Raw genomic sequence first — 22,846 nt, 5'->3', positions numbered from 1 at the left:
CATCCAGCCACTTACGTGAACCATACACCTCTGTACATCCTGGTCATGAGGTGTCACCTGGGGTGAAAGCGCTTTCCCTGTTTGAGTTACAGTAGAACTAAACCCCCCCCCCAATGTTTAACAGCCAAGGAAGCTGCCTTCTTAGCCTCTGATCTTCATTGCACATTTTATCAGCTATGACAAAAGTTCTTTGTTGACTTGGCAGTTGAGTTAAGAACACAAGCAACTGTGACAGTTATCATTTAAGGCATGTCTGGTTTGGGAAACTGTTAAATTGGTTGGGTGAGGCTGGCCATACACAGTTCGAATCTCGGCTAAAACCAGTCAAGATTTAAACCGTTAATGGGCAGGCTGAATGTGCCAAGCTATTTGATCGAACTTGAGTACAGCCAACCTGCTGGATTCTCTCACGATTATCGCTAGCGGTTGCTCTAGCCCTGCTATGTCCACCCTATGGCCCGCCAGCTGTTCAGGAACTACAATTCCCATCATGCCTAGTTATGTCTGTGAATGTCAGAGATTTACCATGCCTCATGGGAATTGTGGTTCCTGAACAGCTGGAGGGCCATAGTTTGGACACCCCTGCTCTAGCCGCTAGCGATAATCACTGTCTTCTCCCAGCGGGGAAGGCTTCCCCTGCCCTCCCCTGCCCCCTGTTGGGAGAAGGCGATAGCCTGGCAGGAGGGTTCCCATTATCAGCACTGTCTGCGTTGCAGGAAAGAAATTTGCTTAGTTACGCTTTCAGTGAGGTATCACCTCACTACTCAAAGCCTTCTGACTGGACAATAAAGGAGCGTCAACACTGACTAGTCATCAAATCTGATTAATCTCATTTCTCTTTCTATCAATTTAGGTACATGTGCATGGAGTGGGGCCTGATTGGCTCCTAGTGCTTTCAGCTTTTGTCTCCCAGTCTGAGTGTTGCCGCGCAGGAGATGAGACTGATATCAAGAATCAGGTACGTATGCTACCTGAATGTAAGATTACATTTAATTAATTTCAAATTAATATATAACTACATTACATGGTATTTATCTGCCTGGAGTTTAGCTTAATTTCATTGATTAGGATAAAAACAGCCAATTCAGCTGATGCTAGGTCCTGCACTTTACAGTATATGCTGCAACCATTTAGGGATGTGATATATGCATTGCTGAAAACACTACATAAAACAATACAGAACATGGATTAATTCAATTCAATTCAGCAACATGTGCTTTCATTTCTAAAGGTCTGCTTGAGTTCTAAAAAAAAAAAAAAAAAAAATTGCACAAGTATTTTCATTTTCCATAACATGACAGAAAATCATTGCTGATGTGATTTATCGAAGAGTAGAGTAACAGGTTTCTAGCAGATGTGGCTATCAAGCAAGCTGGTGATCACAAATAAATCCTGACAGTGTATATGGCCAGGATTCCCTCTGTAAAAGCATTACATAATGAACATTACAGTATAGATTATTGATCGTCATGATGTAGGATGGCTTAACAGGAAAAAGAAAAAAAAGGCTACAGCTATTTCCTCAGTCACTAGCGAGATGCACTATATACCTCTGTATACTGACATACACTGCTTATCGAGGTACTTTAATCAAAGCAACAAGCATCAGTCATAGACCTTGAATCACACATACAGCCAGCCAAGAGAACAATTTTATATATTAACCTCTTGGTTACTTCATATTCTGGGTATGCTAGTTTTTTTTTCTAGAGCTGAAAACATATACCGTAAATTACATAAACATGGGTACAACTCTATTTTAGTTTGTGAGTAGGAATTGAGCATGTCTTGCACTCATTCTTTAAAACTGGAGGCACATTACCAAGGACAAATTGACAATGCACATATTGGAGGTAAAACCTAATAAATGGTGATGATGAGACCATATACTGCTCACAGTGGTACATAGTATGCTGCTTTTGTGGCCAGTTGGGGTGGACAAGAACTTCTAAAGCAATGGGGACACTAGTGGTGCAACGTAAAGTAATTTGACAAGCATGCATTAGTGTCCATCTATTCATCGCAAATAAAACACAATGGTTTTCTAGGTATAGACAAGATGGAAGATTATATAAAACAATCCGTTTCAACAAAGAGTCATTATATAAGCTATGGTATGCCATGAATGACCAAGATCCTGGTATGGGAATGTCCTGGGTCCAGCTGATGAAACAAGGTTCGAAAAAACGGTGTTATCACATTCGGTGTGATGACATAATTCCCTTTAAAGAATTATAAAATTGTAGAATATGGAGCCCTCCACATACACACTGTAAGCTTACAATATCTATCCAACATCCCAAATGGGTAAAATTTAATTATAAATCACCAAAAGCCAACAAACCCCAGCAGAAGTGGCTAACTGCAGACACATAGGCTTCAAATAGGGCCTCATTGGCCCTATGTAGCTGTCTATGCCCTTGGGTTGGGTGCACCTTAGGTTTCTGTTAGCCTATAGTTCTACTGGATATGAAAATCAGTAGAGGTACTGCCATTTCAGTTTCTGGTTATAAAACCAAAGAAGAGGCACACAAACATGAGCAGAAATGTCTATCATACACGGGAAGCTAGCAGAACAATTAGAGATTCAGATGCTGTAAGCAATATCATCGACATCGTCTCATTCCTGTTTATTTTAGGTTACCTTGAAATATCTCTCAATCCTCTTTAGGGCATCCTTGTAATTTGTATTCCCAGAAGTAGCAAACTCCAGCTAGCAGCTACACAGAAACCTAGCAAATGTTCTTCCCTAAAATTAAAAGGAGTTCAATCAATTTTACCAGTCAGCACAGCAGGATGAAATATATAACCGTACTTCTACTACAAACATAGATTCTTATCACATAGATATTTTCCTGATGTAAAATCGAGATGCAGATACAGATGTTGTAATATTTTAATCTGTCTGTTCAAGGAAACTCTGTGGGCATTTTGATAAAGGCTTTTTCCCTTTAAAGTCATTTCATTTTAGCAAGTACATTTTAGGGGTTATCTCAAGGAGGATGTGTGTAATTGCCAATCACAAAACACTTTTTCAAAAGATAACTGATATCAATGTGTGATTTCTATATCGCAGTTCATTTTCGCATAACATAAAATAAAAAAGGCCGCCTAACCCCCACATCATGCACATGTAAACATTTTTTTTACATAATGCAGATATCTATGCAGCTTTATAAAATAAGATAATATGGATTTTTATCATTTACATAGACGGCAAGTGTCTACAAAACATTCTACAGTGTTTGTAGAGCAAACTTGGCTGTCTAATATCAGAGAACAGTGGTGGTTTTGCACTTGCTTAATTGCTCCTATAGATTAACGATCAAACTATAGTGTCAAAAGAGAAGGGAGGAGGTATTCTTATATTCTGGTCTGTATTCTCAGCACAACAGTAATTCAGCAACCTTAAAGTGCCAGACCAACACTCTCTGGTAAAGATGCTTTAACTACTTGGTGCCCGCACTATAGCTGAAAGACGGCTACAGCGCGGGCTTAAAATGCCAGGAGGGAGTACATGGACATCCTCCTGTTCCCACGCTCCCCTCTGTGATTGCCGAATCCTTGGGACTCGGCTGATCACTGATTGTTGTAAAGGGCCAATCAAAGCGGGCCCTTTACCACATGATCAGCTATAAACTAATGAAGTAAACAGAAGCCAGCTATCGGCTTTTTTTCCCTCATGCCCATCAGTACCACCTGTCAGTGCCCATCAGTGCCACCTATCAGTGCCCATCAGTTCCACCTGTCAGTGCCCATCAGTGCAGCCTAATAGTGCCACCTCATCAGTGCCCATCAGTGAAGGAGAAAAATCACCTGTTTGAAAAATTTTATAACAAAATATTAAAAACATTTTTTTTTTCAAAATGTTCAGTCTTTTTTTGCTTAAAATAAAAACTCAGTGGTGATTAAATACCACCAAAAGAAGGCTCTAATTGTATGAAAAAATTCATATGGCTACAGTGTTGCATGACTGTGCAATTGTCATTCAAAGTGTGAGAGCGCTAAAGCTAAAAATTGGCCTGGTCAGGAAGGGGGTATAAGTGACCAGTAAGTAAGTGGATAAAAACAAGCATTTGTTAACACCCCATCATTACACCTATATAAGCTTGTTCGGCATCCCAAAAGAAAACCATGGTCATTAATATGAAGTCGGCCCTCTTTTGAGCTTATAAAATCCTTTACTCATCTCGGAAGGCTTTCTACAGGTTTTTGAAATTGTGTCTGTTGAAATATGCAACGTATCAAGTACTGGCAATCAGCGATCCAACTCATCCCAAATGTATTACATAGGGTTAAGGTCAGGGCTTACTGCAAGCTACTCAAGTTCCTTTACAACAAACTCGTCAAACCATGTCTTTATGGATCTGGCTCTGTGCACAGGGGTATATTCATGCTGGGGCAGAAGGGATCTTCCCAAATCTGTTGCCACAAGGTTGGAAGCACTCAATTGTCTAAAATATTTTTTCTGTAGATTAAAAGTGGGCCTGAATTCAAAGGTATAGATAACATATGTTATAGGGAACATATAAAAATGGTAATTGTGCATAAACACCTTTTGTCTTAAATTTATCCTAAAAAAAAAAAAAAAAAAAACAGGGGTTGATTTACTAAAACTGGAGAGTGCAAAATTTGGGGTAGCTCTGCATATAAACCAATCACCTTCCAGGTTTTCTTTGTCACAGCTTGATTGAACAAGCTAAAGTTAGAAGCTAATTGGCTACCATGCACAGCTGCACCAGATTTTGCACTCTCCAGTATAGTAAATCACCTCCACAATGCGCTTTCTGACATGTAAGTATGCCTTGGCACTCCTATGCCTTCAGTCTCACAGCTGTATGTCTAAACCACTGTCTTTGCCTACTAGTCTTGGGAAATCTGGTAAAATGACCCTGTTTCTACTTTATTCATTCTATAGATCTGGGTTTTCTCTACCTCTCCTGCTGCATCGTCAACATTCCCCCATCAGTCATCACCAGGGGCGCAGCTCTGACATGGGGAAGTAAAGCCATGTTTATCTACCAAGATGGTCGCCTCCTTACAGTGCAGAACAAAGCATTGTAAATCAGGAATTTGGAAAATATCTGCAGCAAGGAAACTGCAGGCAATATTGACAAGCAGTGCTGGGACAAGGTCATCCAGCGCCCAGGGCAACAATGCCAAACTGCACCACTCCCCCCACTCCTTAGGGTTAGGGTCAAGGCGCCCCCATCCCTGCAATAAACCATTGCACCCAGGGCAACCATCCCTCCTGCCCACCCCTTGTCCCGGCCCTGTTGACAAGCCTATGTCCTCTGCTTGCTTTTTTGAGTTCAGGTCCTTTTTTTAAGGCTGGCCATTGATGGATAGTTTTCTTTTTAATCAGCCAGGGGACTGAAATAAACAAACAGATCCCACGATCCACAGAAGCGAGATGGATGGAGAAATCCTCCCAGCTGAGCTATTGTATTCTGACAGCAGACACTCCTCCACTGTCAGAATACACTCATCAGTGCTGCAGGCAATTGGCTGCAGCCCGCTGATTGAGAAAAAGTTTACAACATCCCACTCAAAAAAAGCTGTAAATTAGATAGGTTTCTGCTGAGGGGGAACAGCCATAGATGGACCGAAATTCGTCTGGTTCAGATTTGAATCCATCTATGGCCAGCTTAGCAGTACCTGTCACTGAAAACCACGCTTTTGGCTATACAGTGTTTATGCAGAAAAAAATCCCTTAAGGGTCCATGCACAGTGGCTTAAAAAAACGCTGCTTCTAGAGGAGTTTAGCGCTTTGCCTGTAGAAGGAGCTCAATGTTATCCTATGTGTCCACGCACATTAGGATGTTTAGAGGCACATTTTAAGCTCAGCGTTTAGAGGCAGAAAAAAAAAACCTTCTGAGTTGCATTTTTGAGAGCAATTTTCTGGTAGCAAAAAACGATAAATGCTCCTAAATGTCTGTACAAATATGCTCTATATGAGCATTTTTTCTGCCAAAAGAACTTCTTAAGCCAAGTGTGCATGGACCTCATAAAGTGTACTAAACCCGCATCATAAAAAATTATCAATAAATGCTGCTTGACATGCTGTTCATACTTAGTCCCTATAAGATTCCTTTTCTGTATTCTGCAAACAATCTGGTTCATCCTGCTGCTCTCTATCTCCACCTTCTGTTCATGTACTCAATTTAGCTAGGGATTTTGCAGCTGTATTGCACATACTCAGTTTTTAGTGATTTTCTATGCTGAGCATTTCTTCCCAATCACATCTGAGCAGCCCATGTAACTACAGTCACACATATGGGCATATACATATTAATAAATGACAGCCCACTCCTTCCCTCCACCTCCATGCCCACTAAACTGCTAAACACCATGGGGACGGGATATTACATATAGATTAATGGTGGCTTCACCTCCCTCTTATTCTAAGTCTCAAGCTTGAGGGGCATAACGCAGCCTGTGACTGGCAGAAATCCGCCCACACCATGGTATTTCCACAAAATAATAAAGATTTGATTTCAAATATATATTTATATGGCAATGTAAAACACATGTTTATTTTAAACATGTGACCAGCAGCAGAGGACTAGACACTCCTCCTGCTTATGTTTCCCTGCAGACAGGCTGAGAAAGAGCTGGGTCATGTGTCAGCTGTATATCGATTAGGGAAAAAAGGAACTCAGATTTTTTTTTTTAATTAAAATAATTACAGTGCCATTATTCACATACAGAAATAGAAGGGAAAATGCAAATTAAACAGTGTGTGTGTTTAGTATCACTTTAAGAAGAATTTCTATTGACTGCCAATGAAAATAAGAATGCATACATGGTTATACTGCAAATGTGATTATCATGGGAAACCTTCACTAAGTGGTAAATATAAAGTAAGAATTTTGTGATTATCATGTGAAACCTTCACTAAGTGGTAAATATAAAGTGATTTTTTTTTTAAATTCACTGTTTTTCCAATGTAACTAAGTATGTGAGTATATCTTATAATTAATTTCAATTGGGATCACATGCATGTACACTTTAACATGTTCAGAATTGCAAACAGGTTTGTCGGCTCATCCCTTTAATTACTGACATATCTATGTTATACAGGTTTAGTCACTGCCGTACCTGCATTTCATCAGCCACAGAACCTGTGCAATTCATGGTGTCAGTAATTAAAGTGATGAGTAGACAAACTCGAACACGCTATGCCAGGAATAGATCTGGATGAGTCTTTGACACTACGTGTGCAAGAATGAGTACTACGAATGTACCGCACTTTACAACTAGATGTGGTTCTTAGGCTGAGTTCACACCTGTGAAGCCGTGTGGGCCGTGGTTTGTCCAAGCAAATTCATTTGAATAGGCTGCACTATTTTTGAATTTGCAGAACGCACGGAAACTAACGTTCCCAGTGCAGGCGGCGTGCCATTGGGATTAATGGGACCCGCCCGCAGTTCCCACGTTTTGCTGTGTGGGTGTTTGCAGCTGTGGGAATTTGTGCGGGTCCACTCGCACAGGTATGAACCTAGCCTTAGGGCCAGTTCACACCACATGTAGTCCATTGCATTTTTTTCTCTGCATAAAAATGCATGGCAAGTAGGTTACATGGTTTCCTATAACTGCGGCACCACCCACAAAGGTATGAACCTAGCCTTAGGGCCAGTTCCCACCACATGCAATTCATTGCATTTTTTTCTGCATAAAAATGCATGGCAAGTAGGTTACATGGTTTCCAATGGCAGCGGCACCACCTGCACAGGTATGAACCTAGCCTTAGGGGCCAGTTCACACCACATGCAGTCCATTGCATTTTTTCCTGCATAAAAATGCATGGCAAGTAGGTTACATGGTTTCCAATGACAGCGGCACCACCCGCACAGGTATGAACCCGGCCTTAGGGTCAGTTCACACCACATGCAGTCCATTGCATTTTTTTTTTTCTGCATAAAAGTGCATGGCAAGTAGGTTACATGGTTTTCAATGGCAGCGGCACCACCCGCAGAGGTATGAACCTAACCTTAGGGCCAGTTCACACCACATGCAGTCCATTGCATTTTTTTTCCTGCATAAAAATGCATGGCAAGTAGGTTACATGGTTTCCAATGGCAGCGGCACCACCCGCACAGGTATGAACCTAGCCTTAGGGAAAGTTCACACCACATGCAGTCCATTGCATTTTTTTCTGCATAAAAATGCATGGCAAGTAGGTTACATGGTTTCCAATGGCAGCGGCACCACCTGCACAGGCATGAACCTAGCCTTAGGGGCCAGTTCACACCACATGCAGTCCATTGCATTTTTTCCTGCATAAAAATGCATGGCAAGTAGGTTACATGGTTTCCAATGGCAGCGGCACCACCCGCACAGGTATGACCCTAACCTTAGGGTCAGTTCACACCACATGCAGTCCATTGCATTTTGATTTCTGCATAAAAATGCATGGCAAGTAGGTTACATGGTTTCCAATGGCAGCGGCACCACCCGCACAGGTATCAACCTAGCCTTAGGGCCAGTTCACACCACATGCAGTCCATTGCATTTTTTTTCTGCATAAAAATGCATGGCAAGTAGGTTACATGGTTTCTAATGGCAGCGGCACCACCCGCACAGGTATGAACTTAGCCTTAGGGCCAGTTCACAACAAATGCGGTCCATTCATTTTTTTCTGCAAAAAAGTGCATGGCAAGTAGGTTACATGGTTTCCAATAGCAGCGGCACCACCCACAGGTATGAACCTAGCCTTAGGGCCAGTTCACACCACATGCAGTCCATTGCATTTTTTCTGCATAAAAATGCATGGCAAGTAGGTTACATGGTTTCTAATGGCATAGTTCAAACCAGTGTGGTCAGTTTTAGGGCATTTCAGTTCCAGAAAAAACATAGAACATGCTACATTTTTCCTGCATTGGACTGTACTGGAACATGGCAAAATGCATCAAAAACGCACCGGAATGCACTGGAACACATCACAAACACACCAGACCCCAGTACGGTGAAAAAAAAGCAGGAAAGAAGAAGAAAAAAAGCATTTGGAATACATCTGGAAATGCATTTACAATGCACAGGAATGCTTCAAAAGTGCATCAAAAATGTGCAGGCAGAAATGCATCTGGAACATATCTGGAATGCGTTTTTTGTGGTGTGAAGCAGCCCTGATGTAAATCATTACCTCCTTTAACATGCAACTCATATTATGTTTTTCTTATTTGTAGTGTACACTGTTTATTAATGTTATATATATATATATATATATATATATATATATATATATATATATATATATATATATATATATACACATGTATATATATACATATACAGAGAGAGAGAGAGAGGAAGAGAGAGAACAGCTTTTGTGTGTTCTATTTGATTTATTACAGTGTGAGTATTGTGAACAACACACTGAGTGCTGACAATAATAGGCATCATCTACCCAAGACCTTAAGAGGGTTTAGGCTGAAGAGGCAGCTGCCGTAGGCAAAGAGGAGCTGGAATACACAAGGACATGCCTTAGCAGCCATCCTGACAACAGATACAGCAGAATAATTTACAGGCAGCTACTGTCTCTTGCCTGTACAGTGGGTGTCTACCCATTCCAAATAGGAAGTAGCAAATAACAGTCATGACAGATAGGGCAGCAAGAGGTTCATAGCTGTATATTCTCACTTCATCCATTTACAAGTACTGTGAACATAATGTGATGACCGAATGTAAACAAGGACTCTAGCCTGCCATTGAAGTACAAAGTTTCTATTGTCTCAACAGACAGCTCGTTATAATAATTGTCATCATAATGCATAAAATGGAATGCTACAGTGTCTTTACAATACAAGTTTCATGTATAAAGGCCTCAGAAAGAAATTTTGAAGTTATCTTTATTAACCTATCACTACAGGCATGAAACGGAAAATCTGACTGGTTCTCCCTTTAGACGATTTCACACATGGGACTGCCACGTGTGATAGAACACATCTATACATTGCTTGCTATAATGGATTCGTCTACAATTAGCTATGCTATGTATCGTTTTTTTTTTTTCCCAAAAAAATTTATTCTATTGCCAAGAAAGACACAAAAATATTATTTTGCCAAGAAAGACACTGCCAGTCACTTGACATTTTGAAAAATGGGCAATTGTCAGATCTTCTTTTGTCACTGCTTATAAATTGTACATGTGTGTGCCCAGCTTAAAGCAGTTGTAAATTTTTTTACCAAAATAAATACATGTTATACTTACCTGCTCTGTGCAATGGAATTGTGCAGTGCTGCCCTAAACAACCTTTTTCTGAGGTCCCCCATTGGCACGCTCTGCTCCTCTTTTTCTCTGTGTGCCAACACAGGTAGCCATTTCCTAGTTTCCTATGGTGGCACACATGTGGGCTTGTTCCTGAGTCGGCTGTGTGCATCCATAGACACATACAGTGCCCCTGCTTCATCCTCACAGGGTTTTAACTGGTAGCAGCAGGAGCCATTGCTGCTCTCAGCCAAGAACATGAAAGACGGGAGAGGGAAGAGAAGACCTGCAGACAGGCACATCGCTGAATTAATGCAGGACTCATGTAAGTATTTAGGTGGGGGAGAGGGAGAAACAGCTAGTGAGAATTTTTTTTACCAATAGAATGCAATTAAAGCGCAACTATACACTCACGTTTATTTCAGCCAGCAATGCGGTGTTCTGAAGCTCCCCGCCAGCCACTGACATCTTTGACAGGCCTGCTTCTGGGCATCCATCGCTGGCTGCTTTTATTAGCTGGGCCAAAATAACATCACTCCTGCGCATGCACGGGAGTTCAGTCTGCTGCGGCTTTGCCAAATTTCTATAGAGAGCTGCACACAGGGGCAGGCAGGTAGGCATTAACTTTAATGCAGAAGAGACAAAGTATGTCACTGCATTAAAAATCCTGTCTGTTTGCCAACTTTTTTTTTTCTTTTTTCATAAAGTTCAATTGTAAGGTAAAAAGCCTTATAACTTTTGAACCACTTTAACCATGCTGTCTAAATCGGGCCATTCAAGAACAGAACTCTTATCAACAAGGTAACATGACAGATCTGCCTGTCCTCATAAGAACTGGTGAACAATCAGCCAACAATTTACTGTGCAGGGAAGGTAGCAATTGCTTCTTAAGTGCTGAGATTTTACAAAATATCTACAAATCTCTGCAGGCAAGAACTTACACTTGCAGCACTGTCAAGGCATAATTATAACTCAAAAGGACTTCCTTCCATTACCCATGTATAACTAGAAAAACATAAATCCTTATACAGCTTGCTCATATCAACCATACATACTATGGTCACCCTATGGTCACTATGGACTACCCACAGATAGAAAGATCACTCAAGAGATTAGCCTCTTGTGACTGAATTTACTACAGCTCTAGACTAGTTTCAACTTCTAAACCAAGCTGAGATGATTCTAAACTGTGGCCCACAAGCTTGTAAAGACTGAGGGTACACTCACACTACATGCGGTGGGACTGTGTTGGGCAGCTATTTCAGCACAGGCCCACTGCACAACAAGGAAAAATGCCTTGTCTCCCTATCTGTCCGGTTCACATCACTGTGTTGCAGTGGGGGGCAATGTTCAATGAAAAAATATACTGCAAGCTGGTAAGCGGGTGGCAATTGAACTTTATGAAATATCTGTGTGACATCTCAATAAAGCATTGGTTCTCAACCTATGGCCCTCCAGCTATTACAGAACTACAAGTCCATCATGCCTTTGCCTTTGGGAGTCATGCTTTTAACTGTCAGTCTTGCAATGCCTCATGGGTCTTGTAGTTCTGCGTCAGCAGGAGGGCCATAGGTTGAGCACCCATGCAATAAAGTTTGATTTTTACAAAAAGGGAACAGTGCACTGCACTGATCTGGCCAGGCCGCACCACACAATCATATCCTGAATCTTTTTTCTATAAACAAGACCTAACTTAATCTCTTTGTTACAAAATTGCTGTGAAATGATTTCCAGCATATAATATGCAATAACAGCCATTTTCAACTAGGGTACGTCCAAAGGTTGCCAGGGGTTCCTTGAGCTGTGGCTGATTGACCTCTCACTTGATGGTGCTTGCATAATTCTGGGTCCAATGCTACTTGGAAGAGCCAGCAGCATCAAACCAATTACCTTTTTAACTGTCTGTAAAGCTAGGCACACACGGTCTAAATATATAGCAGGAACTAGCTGACATTCAAGCCATGTGTATAGCCGTCCTTCGGAAAGAAGCCAGGCTAAGGACCATCTTTTGTCGAAGGGATATGCTAGAAGAACTGCATCTGATCAGCGTTTGCAGATTAGTGTGTTCTGGCAGGCTAAAGGGGAGTCCTCCTGTCAGAACACAAAGGCACAGTGGGACAGATCGCTGCACTAACATTGCTTAGTTAGTACAGCAATCTCTCTATTTGTTTTCGTTCAGCCCGCTTGGTTGAACCAAAAAAGACCGAATGTGTGTACCAGGCCTAAGGGTGGCATTCTGATCATCACTGTAAGGGGGGCATTCTTCCCATTGAGCAAAAATATAAGGGAAACTCTCCCCACTGACCACCAATGTTAGGGATAGTCTTTCAAGTGACTACCAATGTAAGGGGCATTCTTCCCTCTGATTACCAAGATAAGACACATTCTTCCCACTGACTACCAATGTAAGGGATATTTTTCCCTCTATATGTCAAGATAAAACACATTCTTCCCACTGACTACCAATGTAAGGGATATTTTTCCCTCTATATGTCAAGATAAAACACATTCTTCCCACTGACTACCAATGTAAGGGAAATTCTTCCCGTTGATTACCAAGTTAGGACACATTCTTCTTACTGACTACCAATGTAAGGGAAATTCTTCCTGTTGATTACCAAGTTAGCACACATTCTTCCCACTGACTACCAATGTAAGGGAAATTCTTCCCGTTGATTACCAAGTTAGGACACATTCTTCTCACTGACTACCAATGTAAGGGACATTCTTCTCTCTGATTACCAAGGTAAGACTCATTATTCCCACTGACTACCAATGTAACGAAAATTCTTCCCGTTGATTACCAAGGTAGGACACCTTAATCCCACTGACTACCAATGTAAGGGAAATTCTTCCTGTTGATTACCAAGTTAGGACACCTTCTTCCCACTGACTACCAATGTAAGGGAAATTCTTCTCTCTGATTACCAAGGTAAGACTCATTATTCCCACTGACCACCAATGTAAGGGACATTCTCCCTAATGACTACTAAAGTCGAGTACATTCTTTTTAATGCCCACCAAGGTAGAGGACATACTTCCCAATGACCACCAACGAATGTGACATTTTTCTCACTGACCCTGAATAGTTTTAGCTGGGGTTCCCCATAAGCTTCCAATTTGTTCAAGTGCTCCTCGGGGTAAAAATGTTAAGAAAGGCTGTGTTAAAAGATGCATCAAAGAACATTTAGCAAAGCAGTGGGAAAGATATACATAAATATCTGATAGCACGGAGACTAAAAAAAAAAAAATGAGCTTTGCTATCCAATTATTAAAGAATTAATCTTAATAGACATTTTACACCAAGTCCACATAGGTGTAAGTGTGTCACCTTCCGTATATTACACTATAATCCAAGCAGTGTCAACAGGAGGCTTTAACACACATGTATTATTGTGCTCATAATGGGCCTAAACTCCTTGGTTAATGATCTGTGTCAAATGTAAAAAGAGATTTTCTTCCATCTGAACCAGCTGCAAAAACAGCTTTCTCTGCCTTGATACAAAGACACTATCATCTGATATCTCATAAAGTAATATATATTGCTCAATGGCTACAAAAACAGCATATGTACTGTAGTGATAACAACAACAGACACAGCATGATCGCACAATTAAAATGATGTCTTGTCCCACTACCACGGACTTCTTCCTAGATAAATACCGTATATTAGAATTCATTTGCAGAAGGAGTTTGGAAGAATGTATTGTACAATTACTTCGCTGCAGTAAGTTCGCATTGTCTTTGCTCTTCGAAATATGGGCACATCACCCCCAGGGGATGCGGGAGTTAATATGACATGTCATCTATACAACTTGTTGAGAAAGACCCACAGTAAAAAAAAAAAAAAAAAAAGCCTTAGATATTAGCCTAAAGCTGGATACACACTATACAACATTGTTGTTAGATTTACTTTAGATTTACTTTCAACTATGTAGTGCAAGGGCCTGCCTGGCTGCATACAAATTGAAAGTGTTTAGATTTGACCTCATATTATATGGTTTTGGTAAATCTAAAGGAAAAAATCTAAAGAAAGTTGTATAGTGTGTATCCAGCCTTAGCGAGCCATAGACCCAAATTGTGGTCTTTCCATAAACATGGACAATCAAGACTGAATAGTTTAGGGGGGTGGCAGAGGTGGCATTATGTACATAGATATGTGATCGATCTGATCATTACTGACTGAATCATGTGACCATCATTTCATGCATTCCACGCCAATAGCTTAATCATATCTAAACCCATAACAAAAATGGAATATATTTGTTTTTTAGATGTGGTGGTTGCATTGGTTTTATCTTGTAATTTCACCTGGTAGTTCTGCCAAGAACACACTTCCTGTCCTAACAAGACAGCACTCTTCACTTTACTGTATCAGGACAACAGACCCCAACCCTTCTTTTGTCTATAACATACAGTGGTGTGGTTCTGCAGTCTTCTGAGCTAACTGTGATAAAAAAAGTGATTGAAAAATGCCAGCACAGGCAAAGTTATCAGCTGACAACATTTCTGGTATGATCAACAGGTATTTTTGAACTTCTCAAACAGATATAACAAAACTCTTTAAATGGTATATTTATAACATAATAATATACCATAATAATTATATATATATATATATATATATATATATATATATAAATATATATATATGTTAACCCCCACCTTGTAAAACCCCCCATTCAGTTTAAAATAGTAATAAAAGGCAAAACATTTGTGTATACATATAAAAAATAATATAAATACCCCTTTTTATAAGCGATCTCATATCCTCTGTTCTCAGCTGCATAAGGATTTAGATCAGGGGGAGAAGAAGCAGAAACACACTTGTGTTTCCAGTGAATGGCTGTGCGTGGGGAGTGGGGGGGGGTTATGTCAAAACACGTCTGATCTACGAAGGAGAGCAGGCTAAAGTGGGGTACACACTAGTAGAAAATCTGCTGAAAATTCCCGTCTGAGGTAAAATCGTACGATTTTCGGCTAGTGTGTACACAACTTTCAGCAGCTGATGTCGACATTTTCAACGAAAAAAAAAAAAAAAACGGAGGGACAAACACCAAAATTTTTATCGTCCGTCCCCAGACGACCAATTTACGTTTAATGTGTATGCAGTACGTCCGTGAAAAATCGGATATGAAAGACCGCGCATGATCTGAAGTTGCTGACAACCCGGAAGTCTAGGGACAAATGTCCCAAAAATAAAAAAAAATCGGACGAGAAATTTCGTGAACATTTATGCCCTGTCAACTTAAAACGGTTATGAACGCTGAGCAAGAGAGAGAAAAATTGGAGGATATTTCGTCCGATTTCCGTCAAGTGTGTATGGGCCTTAAGTTTCTCAGCACGGCCAGAAAACTGCCCACACTAAAGGCAAATAGACTGCACTTGGCAAGGTGCAGTTGCACTCTGCAAGTGTAGTTGCTCCAAGATTTAGTAAATTATGTCAATTTTAATAAATATAAAATGATAAATACCTTTTCCCATCAGCAGTATATAGCAGTTTTGTGACTTCTATTAGTATCTGGCCAAGCACTGGTTAAAGCCTGTAGAAGTTTTCATTCTCCTTCGACTGTCCTATGAGACTGCATGGCCCCTGACCTTATGTCTGGACAGTGCTGATTGGCCCTGTGCTAATCACATGCACCCTCCCAAGAAAAAAAAAAAAAAATCTCTGGAAATACACACCAAACTGAGCATGTGCAGAGTGCCTCCCAGGGCTCTGTACTATCAGCAGATGGATTGGGGATGGTAAAAGAAGGGGAGGATCAGAGAAGACAGGCTCAAACAGCCTCTTTACACAATGTGGAGGGTTAACCCCTTTGGTCCACAGTGAGTATAACAAGCGTGCTTTTCTTGCACATTTTACGGTTGTGAGTTTGGTAACACATTAAGTACAAGGAGAAGCTGTTTTTGGGAAGCAAAGGCCTGCATCATAGGTTATAAAACAGACCAGACAATGTTTCTTCAACTATTTGCAATACTATTAGGCTTTCAAGGTAGAACAGACACACTACAGTCATTGTAAGGTGTCCAGCAATCATTTGGTTAATGGGCACATTTTGGATTTTTCTGTGTATCATGTTTACAACTTGATAAGAATAGACTCTATCTATCTATCTATCTATCTATCTATCTATCTATCTATCTATCTATCTATCTATCTATCTATCTATCTATCTATCTATCTATCTATCTATCTATCTATCTATCTATCTATCTATCTATCTATCTATCTATCCATATATACATTTTTACTTTCCATTTCTCAGTATATTGCCTAGAATAAAGGTCTTGAAAACTTCATGCTTCAAACTGTGCCTGTAATGCTGGCCATATATGATAAGAATTTCTTCTGGTTCCAGATGAACTGCTCAAAATTTGCTCTGTGGATGGCCCTTTTGTCACTCTACCGCTTGACATCCTTGGAATAAAAACCACAGTAAGCAGATAGAACATTTTAGGCCGAACAGAAGCTGCATTCGATCAGATGCAACTGCTGCTTGGTATTCTGGTGGCTGATGGCAGCAGCTGTCAAAATACAACTTGAACTGGATTTGTCAATGCGTTCTGTATAGCATGGATGGAGGAATTTCTCAGATTTTTATAACTCCGCCTGTAGGCTGAATACAAATTTCTAAGGGTGTTTGACTAGGTTAACTGCTACACTGGCAGCAAAGTGACATTATCTCACATACATATGTGATAAATAGACAGCAATACTGCCCAATAGTACCATTATCCTTTATAACACAAAAAATCTATATAAGGGCATATAGTCCTAAGCATTAAAATAGGTGTGCTATTATTCTCAAGTCATATATTTTTAAAATTGATAAGAAATGTATAGAAATATCTAATTAAAACATTCATGTATTAATTTAATTTTACTTAAAGCGGAGTTCCACCCACCCGCTCTCTTTGTTTGCCTCCCCCCTCCGCTGCCACATTTGGCACCTTTTAGGGGGGAGCCGGTACCCACTCCCACATCCAGCTGACTTTGCCAAGGCAAACTTAGGCGGAGATTTGCCCCCCTCCTCCTTCCCCGATCACAGTGTGCTTCGCCCATGTGCAATAGGGAATCGGCTTTGAAGCCGCAAGGCTCCACTGCCGGTTTCCCCTAGCCGAGATGCCGGTGGAAGCAGCCGAGAGCCGATTGAAAAATTGTCTCAGGTGAAGACACCGCTGAATTCAGGGATAGGTAAGTGTCCTAAAATAATTTTTTCTGAAGGAGCCTGGAGCTCTGCTTTAAGCAAGCAACACAGTGACATTGTAATTGGCAGGGCCACCTTTCATTCCGAAGCATATCAACTTACTAGATACGTATGTGTCACCCCGTACATCCATCACAGAGATAATATGCAGAAATGAAAGTGTGCACTTGCCATATTATACTAACTATAAGCTTCTCTTGAGCCTAGTGTACTGAAAAAAAAATGATGTAAAATATATTAGTACAATAAACCAAAATAAATGTGTCAATACCTTGTAAACCGTGACATGTGAATAAAAGACAGCAGGTCGAGAAATACTATAGACCATATACATGTCACCACTCTAGTTGGTATTTGTTTGCAGAATGTAACACAATACAATCCAGAATCTAAAATAATGGCGTGTTCTCAGATTGCCAATACAGCGTAAATATAGACGTTGGGCTGCAGTGTCACATGTCACATAGGAGACAACCAAACACGTTCAGTCAACTGTGGAAGGAAACTAGGGCTTCTTTAGGGGTTAACTCATTTGGAGACTTCTCAAACCAGCTAAAATGTGTATTTTTTTTTTTTTATTCAGAATTAATAAGTAAACATATCCATATCCCTTACATTGTCACACTCTGTGAAAGCAGACCTCCAAGCAAAAGGTTAAATACACAGTTGAAATATACATGTGTACACTGTTTTACCTGCCAAAGATTTGTAATACTGTTCAGCCACTCCTGAGATTCCCTCACTCCTGCCAGGCATGAGTCACGTTCCTGAACACACATTTCTCAAATAAGTTTAAAGAAATGTAATATACTGCAGCACCCCCTTTATTTTCACCTGGTTACATAGTTAGTCTGGCTGAAAAAAGACAAAAGTCCATCAAGATCAACCAATAGAGGAATATATATATATATATATATATATATATATATATATATATATATATATATCCCTATATATACACAATCCTATACCCACAGTTGATCCAGGGGAAGGCAAAATAAAAACCCCAATAAAGCATGATCCAATTTGCTCCAGCAGGGGGAAAAAATTCCTTCCTGATCCTCCAAGAGACAATCGGATATTCCCTGGATCAACTTTACCAATAAATATTAGTATCCAGGAAATGGTGATTCTATAACACACATGCTTCCTGTCCCTGGGTTCCAACATTCCCTTACTCCACTGTATCTACCATGGTGGTCACTCAGGCTGGATTTGAAAATGTCTTGCCCTCTTTATCGCCTTTACATGGCGGGAAGTTGGGGGAGATTAGTAGATTACTGAAGAAAGATAACATTGTTTACGCTTTCAGTTCAGCTCACAAGAAGCGACAAGGCCACTGGATTTGGACTCATTCACATGGGCGTACTGTTCTGTACACCTATGCAAAGGGCCATCCTTACCCACACGGGAAGCACAGGTGTTCTAGGAAGCCTGTAAAAATCAATGGTAGGTGGACGGCTGCACGGAGCATCCCCAAGTGTAGATCCGTACGGAACCAATATATGGCTCAGAACAATCTGTCTATAACAGTACACCCATGTGAATGGGGCCTTTTCTGCAAAATCAGAAGGTTTTTGTGTACTTGTTTAAAATGTTCTTAGATAAAAACTAATGTAGCCACCCCATATAACAGCAGGTTAGCTGTAAAATATTACATTTTTGTTTTAGGGTTTGCATATCCTTAATACTGCTTGGTCATGTGTTTGATTGGATAGCGAAGAAGCAGATTGCTCAGGGATGAGGTTATCTCTCTACACCTATCAGTAGGCTCTCTGAGTACAATGGCAGCACTATGCAAAGCAGAACAGCCTGACTGGCTTACATTGCTCCCCATTCTTTTCCTAGTGTAACTCCTGCTGTGCAGGGGATAAAAGGGGCTAGTAAAAAGGCAAACTAAAGTGGGGCACACACTAGTAGAAAATCTGCCGAAAATTCCCGTCCGAGATAAAATCGTACGATTTTCGGCTAGTGTGTACACAACTTTCAGCAGCCCATGCTGACATTTTCAATGAAAAAAAACGGAGGGACAAACACTAAAATTTTTATCGTCTGTCCCTAGACGACCAATTTTCGTTTAATGTGTATGCAGTACGTCCGTGAAAAATTGGATACGAAAGACCGCGCATGATCTGAAGTTGCTGACAACCCGGAAGTCTGGGAACAAATGTCCCAAAAAAAATAAATAAATCGGACGAGAAATTTTGTGAACATTTATGCCCTGTCAACTAAAAACGGTAATGAACGCTGAGCAAGAGAGATAAAAATCGGAGGATATTTCATCCGATTTCCGTCAAGTGTGTACGGGCCTTAAGGCTATATGGTTCTTTTAGATCTGCTAACAATTATGTTTCAGAGACTAAAGACAGGCAGAACATATTAAACAAAAAAAATAAATAAATCTGTAAAAAAAACATGCTTTAGAGATCCTCCAATGCAGTATGATTATGGCCCGATTTACTAAAATGTAACGTGAACCTATACTCATTGTGAACATATAATTATGTGCAAAAGAAGTAAAAAAGAAATAAATAAAGCATCTTCATCACATAACTTCAACAAGCTCAGGTTAACTTCTCTCACACGCATGCAGCTCACTGGTAAACTTAAAAAGATTGCTCATCTCTAAGGCCCCTTTCACACTAGTGCGACTTGTCCCGCGATTTTGGACCGCAAAATCGCATGACAAGTCGTTTTCCATTATTTTCAATGAGCCCCATTCATATCAGTGCGTTTTGAAGTCGCTCCAACTTCAAAGTAGTTCCTGCACTACTTTGCCACGATTTGATTGCGTTTTGAGCCATAGCCATTGCTTTCAAAATTGCATCAAAATCGCGGCAAAGTCGCGTCAAAATCGCCCCGCAAAATCGCGGTAAAATCGCGTCGCATAAGTGTGAAAGGGGCCTTAAGATTACCATAGACAACAAAGACAAACATTTACTTATTTGGCCAGGTCCAAGGACAATCTGGCTTCTTTTGGCTACTTTTAGACCACTTTTGGTGTACAAAGAAGTACATAGTAAAAGGATGTGTATACACAATTCCATCCATTCACTATTACTTTCCCAAATATAGCTGTGAGGTTCTTGGCTCTTTTTCATCTTCCTACCCTACAGAGTGCATTCAAACACTTTAATAGTGATTCTAGGCTTCCAGGATGCACACTGGGAACTCCATTTAAAATAACAAATTTAAAGTTATGGGATGAATCTTAACACTGCCCACCAAGTCTCACAGTGCAATGCTCAGTGATGGAGGGAGGGTGTGCTTAGCCCTATGCAAATACTGACTTTTACAAAGTCAGTATATTTGCATTGGATTTTCAGGGACACCAGAATGCTTTGTGGAATCATGCAGACCTTGTTAATTAATGTTTTTATTAGTATTATTATGTATTATTTTTTTTTCCCGATTTGGATAAAGTAAGAAAGGGTTGAAACCTCAGTCAAGTATTTTTTTTCTTTTTGACCTGTTGAGGAGATTTACTTTCACTTCCCATAAAAACAACAGGAAATGAGAGGAAATCTACCCAAAGTGAAGGGAATTCCTCTCTAAGACAGTTGTCACCATAACAAGTGTCCTCAATGGAAGATTTCACTACATCTTGTTCTGATGACAACTTTTAGATTACGTGTCTCTTTCTGTCTCTGTGACAAATGTCTCTCTAGGAAAAATCGAGAGGACGAACAACCCCAGCTAGGGCATAGACTTTAATAAAAACTTGACCCAGGGTCTTTCTCCTAAGGAGACCTAAAAAAAACTTTCACTTTACATTGCAAAATGTTTTAAGCATTATTTGCATCAAAAAGAGAAGTATGGGAATTCAAAAAATAAACATTTATACTCACCTAGGTCAGATCAGATCGATGCTGCATCTGTGCCCCAAGCCCTAAGACCAAAAACCGAGTGATCACATCAACACTGATTGCTCAGTTACCGGGTTTCAGTGAGCAGAGAGTGGTGACTGTCAGTCACCGGCTCTCTGCTCTGCCCCTCCAGAGCTCACTGGAGCACCGGGCTCTGGAGGGAGCTGCAGCAGCTGGCTCAGCCTTTCAATGGCTCAATGAAAGGCTAAGCCAGCTGCCGGTCAGGCACCAGGAAGGGCCCTGAAGTTGTTCAGCAGTACAGTCTACCTTAAAGGATAGCTGCCTCAGGAAAGGAATACCTCAGAAAGCATTAACCTTCTTAGCGGTATTCCCGAGCGTGGCTCGGGGTTAAATCTCTGAGCCAAAATCGGTAACTCCGAGCCACACTTGGGATACCGCCAGAAGCATCGCTGGATCCTGTAAGCAGGGTTACTTACCTTGTCACCGGGATCCAGCGATTTGCCCGGCGGTGTCTAGCGGCGGTTCTTCCTCCCGATCGTCTCCGTGCCCCGGCTTCCGTCTCCTGCGGACGTGACATTCGCAGGGGGTGGAACCGGCGGCAAATTCAAATGTAAAACACACCAAACACACTGATACTATTCAAAATAAAAAAAAAAAATCACATTAGATTGCCCCCCAGTGCCCTTTCCTGCAGTTTTACTGTATTTTTAGGTATATATATATATATATATATATATATATATATATATATATATATATATATATATATATATATATAATAAAAAATGTATATATGTATATATATAATAATAAATGTATACAGTTGGTTTGGGCTGCTCATTCACAAGAATTACATGCAAAATAATGGTACCGCTTTCAGCACCTAAAATCCAAAAGAATCTTACCGCCAGGGAGGTTAAGGACTCTTTCACAGCCAAGGGCAAAGTGAAGTAGCGGCCTAGCCGTGACTAGCTCAACATAGCGTTAACCAGTGTTAATCAGCGTTACTTAATTTTCCAGATCGTCCCTACCTATTGTGCATATATCAGTTCAGTTGGAGTATCCCACTCATCCCTTCTCCTACCCAAATTCCTAATAAACATAAAAACCAAAGAAACTGGACTGGTCCTTGTCTGAGGTAACAACACTTGGAAACATGCCGGAAGTTCTACTGTTGCTAATGGTATCCCAGGGGAACCTGTATTCAGCAGCTCCCAAGGGAGTAGTGCTACAACTAGAATGAATAAATACACCAAAACCTCAGCATGCATATAAAAAGCCAAATGGACAGCAGTGCCCATAGTAAGCCCTGACGGGCCCCATTCACCAGAATGTAGAGTATTTTGATTGTGCTCACCCATGCAGGTAGGTATGAACAAGCAGTAATCCGGCCTGTAGCCAGCACTATCAACATAGTAAAACTGTGTGCAGATGCTTATCATTCCGTATAATTATACAGCAGCATCATAAACCAACAATCACGTAATGTTTTCTTTTCAGGGATAAGCCTGTAAACAGAGATTACTTTTGAAGACTTTCTGGACGATTCAAGCAATTTAGACGGTTCACGAGTGTCCTATCGCGGTAAAGAATGCTCC

The 22,846-nt window shown here is 40.6% G+C and overlaps 1 protein-coding gene across 2 annotated transcripts in view; it reads right to left on the bottom strand.

Annotated features, from left to right (window-relative positions):
• MN1 (MN1 proto-oncogene, transcriptional regulator) overlaps positions 1-22,846 on the bottom strand; it is a 78,523-nt gene that overhangs the window by 10,282 nt on the left and 45,395 nt on the right. The window contains exon 2 of one of the 2 annotated variants that reach the window (XR_014225326.1): positions 2,645-2,749. The exons of the other annotated variant lie outside the window; for it this stretch is intronic. The gene's annotated coding sequence lies outside the window, so the exon portion shown is untranslated. The remainder of the gene's footprint in view (positions 1-2,644; positions 2,750-22,846) is intronic. 2 annotated transcript variants of the gene reach the window in all.

The sequence above is a fragment of the Pelophylax lessonae genome (assembly GCF_965119305.1).
Source record: "Pelophylax lessonae genome assembly, chromosome: 1".
Classification (NCBI taxonomy): domain Eukaryota; kingdom Metazoa; phylum Chordata; class Amphibia; order Anura; family Ranidae; genus Pelophylax; species Pelophylax lessonae.
The sequence above is the reverse complement of the archived record's forward strand: the minus strand, read 5'-3'. Positions and strand labels throughout refer to the sequence as shown.